Source organism: Octodon degus, unplaced genomic scaffold (genome assembly GCF_000260255.1).
Source record: "Octodon degus isolate 3935 unplaced genomic scaffold, OctDeg1.0 scaffold00112, whole genome shotgun sequence".
NCBI lineage: Eukaryota > Metazoa > Chordata > Mammalia > Rodentia > Octodontidae > Octodon > Octodon degus.
In genome coordinates, this window is record NW_004524688.1 from 9,402,519 (window position 1) to 9,406,971 (window position 4,453).

Genomic DNA, 4,453 nt, shown 5'->3' on the forward strand with positions numbered 1-4,453 from the left:
AGGGAGGGTCATGGCCCCAGGCTGGAAGAGTGTATGGGTAGGAGTTGCTGCCCCATGGCCAGCTTGGGACCGGCCACCTGCCACGCCTCCCCAGCAGGCAGATGTGTCTCCATGCCTGAGCACCTGAAGGGCCCAGGACAGGGGGTGGACTTGGTCAGCACTGAGCTGGGCCAGTTCAGCTGGACACCCTTGCCTGGGCCTGGGGGGAGGTGGATTCCAAGGAAAATTCAATGGGATCCAGGAACCCTAATGTGTGCCTATTCTCCCAAACTCAAGAGGCTGAGGTAGGGGGATTGCCTGAGCCTAGGGGCCCCAGGCCAGCCTGCACAGCAGGCTGAGATCTCACCTCAAAAATATAAGCACACCCACAGTGAGGCCTGGCTCAACATCAGTCAGCGTCCCCTGTGGCCAGGGTGCATACAGCACCGCCAGGGGTCTGCAGCTGAGAGCTCAGCCAGCTGAGCCTCCCTTAACCAGGCCCGTTCCAGAGTCTAGTGAGATGACTTCTAGGGTTTATAATTTGCCCCGGGTCACAGGCCAGAAGACAATGGAGACAGAGTTGTGTGTCTGTCACCCAGCTCCACAGCAAAGTTCAAGACTGCTAGTCTGAAGTAGAAGAAAACAACTTGAACGTGGACGCAAGTGGCCTGCTCACGCTGGCAGCAATCTTGGGGCCATGGAACCATCTGATCTGAGAAAGAATCTGGGCTGATCAAACACATCCGTCCCTGCCCTTCTCAGGAGATGCTTCAGTGGGTGACTCAGCCAATCTACTGTTCTGGTTAAGACTATGAACGTGTGCGTAGTCACTTGGAACTGAGATTATCTTACCCGATACAGGAGGTAATTGTCTACTTTTTCCCGTTTCACTCTAGAGATTATCTCTACCTCTGTCTCTTTTAGACAATTAGTTGCCAGGATCAGGGATGCAGGCCTTGAGGTACGCGGTGAGCAACACTGCTGTTTTTAATCATGGCTGCAAAGAAAACAAGTTGATGAGAACAGGTATGGCTATTCATCTAGAATGGCAGCCGTGTGTAGCCAGAGCCATTCCCTGCTTCCTGCGACTATGTACCATGGTTCTTCTTTACTCATGTCAAAGCTGGACATTGCAAATCGTACACAGCACTGAGATGCGACTCTGTTGAAAAGTGGGGAGAAGGCCAGTACTTCTCCCTTAGGGCTTGCTGGAGGTAGCCTCACGAAGCAACTGGGGCTTCCTTGGGTCCCCCATAGCTCAGGGAAAGCAACGGCTGGTTGCTGGCCAGCTCTGCGTCCCCAGGACCCTCCGTGGAAAGGGGGCAACCAGAGGGCAGGGCTGGAGCAGGCAGGAGGGCAGAGCGAGCTCCTGCGTCAGCAGCTCATCCCACAGAAATAACCTGGACCACGCTGCCTCTGACCCAGCCCCCTCCCGCACCAACGCCGCCCGCCGCTGTCTTTCGCAAGGCCACGTTGTCCTCCCGGGCTCAGGCGCAGAAGCTTTGCAGAGCAGTCTGAGGAAGCCTCAAAAGTACCAGATGACTGTCCCAGATGTGCCTGGGACAGTGTGCCCTGTCCATGTCCTCCCATGCCCTTCCTGTTCCCTCACCCATGGACATGGGGACACCCTGTCACAACTCGTGCTCAACATCTGCCCCCACCAGCGGACCTCCCTCAGAAAGTGCTGGGGGAAACTTTCCCAAAGGCCACCATCCTCACCCCCGGCCACTAGCCAAGAGTCCCCTGTTTCCTTTAGACAATCAGTTGCCGGGATCAAGGATACAGGCCTTGGGGTACGCAGCGAGCAAAGGGAGCACTTTGGGGGACACAGCATTTCCTCCTGACAGAAGGGGCACTCACTCTGATGCTGCCTTTTTCTGGTTTGCGTTCCTTTGCAAAAGGAGAGAAGTGCTATTCCCAGGACAAAAGTAAGAGGGACAGTCACAGTCTCACCCAGGGGGAGCCAAGGTAGAGGCCTTCCAGCGCATTTGCCCAGCCCCCCCCCCAGGTGTCTCTGTGACATCGCGGCTCGGTATCCCATTGGCAATGTGGGGCCACCTCAGTACCATGACCTCCCTGTGGCACAGGGTCTCCCCACCCCGATAGATCTGTGTGGACCTCACACAGCTCACTATCCTGACGCTGGCTGCGTGAATACCTCTCCCTGTCCATCTGTCTCTGCGTCACCACACTCCCTGACTGGACCCTCATGACAGGAACGGGGCTGTTGGATCCAACCTGCAGACTGCTCAAGGCAGGAGCGACGTAGATGCAGACATCGCGTCACTTTTTCCCGAGGACAGTCACCCTGAAGACAAACACAGACGGGTGGTGAGGAATGGAAACTTTTTCCCAAACAAAGCCGTGACTGTGGCATCTGCGTAAATACAATGGCTTTGCAAAAAATGACTGGACAGGTTTTTGCCAAACGGGGCTACGTGTTCGGGACAGTCTGACCCAAACTATAGCAGGAATCTCCCGTGCAGGGAGGAGAGAGGATGCCCTCAGCAGCAGTAGTGTTTAGGAGGGATACAAGGAAGGTGGTGCACTGCCTGCTTGTCCTCGGTGGCCATCATGGGACATGGTCGCTTTACAGAGATGTGGTGTGCCTTTCCCTGAGGCTGGTGTATTTCTCTGCACACAAGCTGAACTCGAACACAAAAGTGTCTTTTCATCTTTTGCTAAAACAGGGGGTCCGTGACACTCACTGGGGGGTAGGTCAGAGAGAGCCCCCAGCAAGGTATGCTGGCACACAGCTATAATCCCAGCACAGTGAGAGGCTGAGACAGGAGGATTGCAAGTTCAAGATGAGCCTGAACAATATAGCAAGACCCTGTCTCGGGATAATAAAACAAAGAAAGATCTAAGGATGTAGCTCAGTGTGAAGGGCCTAGGCTTAACTACTATGAGAGGAAAGAGAGAGAGACAGACAGACAGACTCTTCCTCTAGTAATTAGAGCTAACATAGGCTAATTCAAGGCCTGTGGATTTGCCTGTCAGGAGGGAGGGGCCATGAGGTGTCACACCTGTCCAGGTCCCCAGTGAGTGGAAATTAGCAGAGCACTGAAGTCTGAACTCAGAGCTGCGAGGCCTCTGTGACTTGTGGGTGAGCAGCTGGCTCTGGCTGGCGGCGCTCTGGGGCTGCCTGTGGAGCCCCACCATCTGCTTGCACAGGTGACAACGGCTCTGTGGCATGCCCCGTCTGCTCCCTAGAGCTCTTCCTGAAGATACCCTGTCTTTGGAGGTGGCCACACCCTGCTTGGGACTCGTACCCTGCACACCCGCTCAGTGGATGCCTTCCTGTAACAAAGTCACCGCAGACCTCAGAGCCAACCCTTCCTGGGAGTCTCCTTGTCAGACTCCTTGGGATCTCAGAGAACACAGCTGGCATTGTTTCCAAGGAGGGAGGAGGGAGATCTTCTGCCCTGAGACTTCCTGTCTGTGGACAGCCGCAGCTGTTGGCAGCATTCTTTTTCCTGGCCACTGAGGACCTCGTGTTGGATGGATGGGGGTTGAGCAGCATTAGTGGGGTGGCCTAGGGCCCAGCCTCGCACCTTCCTGGCTGCTGTTTTCTTCCAAGATTCTCTTCCACCTCTGAGTTCGGGGAGTAGCCGGCCTGTCTGCGCCATGGCAGGAACAGGGATGTGGACTGCTATGTGAGGTAACACCAGCTGGGCTACTTGTGACTCGTTCTGTACTAGGGTAGCAGGTCCGTGCTACTGCACACCTGTCACACATGGAATGCACCACCCCAAAAACTCCACCGTACCCAACAGACTCTAAAGAATACTCAGGCACCCGCTGTGACAACTGTACCACTCCAAAGCAGGACGCTGACAAGAGGGACACAGCATGGCGGAGATCTCTGGGTACCCCATCCTGTCTACTCAGTTTTCTGCAAACCTCAAATACCCTAAAAATTAATCTACTCATGAAAGACAAAACACTAATTTAAAATATGACTTGAGCATCTAGTGGAGATCTTCCACAAAGGCACACAGAGAGAAACTTCCCCTGCCTCTTCCTCAGCTGTCCTGGCATAGCCCACGATGGCCACCTCCTCCCCTGCCACCAGCCAGCATAGCTCCCAGCTGCTGGGTGACACCTGTCTTTCTCTGTCCACTTTTTATCCTTTCATTTGCTCTTTGGCCAGCCAAGTGCAGCTTCTTCCAGCCCAAGTGTAAGCCGATGATCCGCCTCAGGGGCTCCACCCCCTCAGTGCCAGCAGACTCCTTGGTTATGAGTACCGAGTTGCTGTAAGTCTGCCTGTGTCCCAGTGGAATGACAGTGATGGGCAGGAGGGTGGTGATGCTACTGGGATCCACATTATTCTACTTTGTTCCTTACTGGGTTGATCCCAAGGGATAAATGTGGTTCTTATGGGTTCTCACGCATCGGGAAGAGAGAGCCACACTCAGATGTGCAGGGCATCGAGGAAGAGATGGGATCTAAACAAGTGGCCCAGAAGCACTCT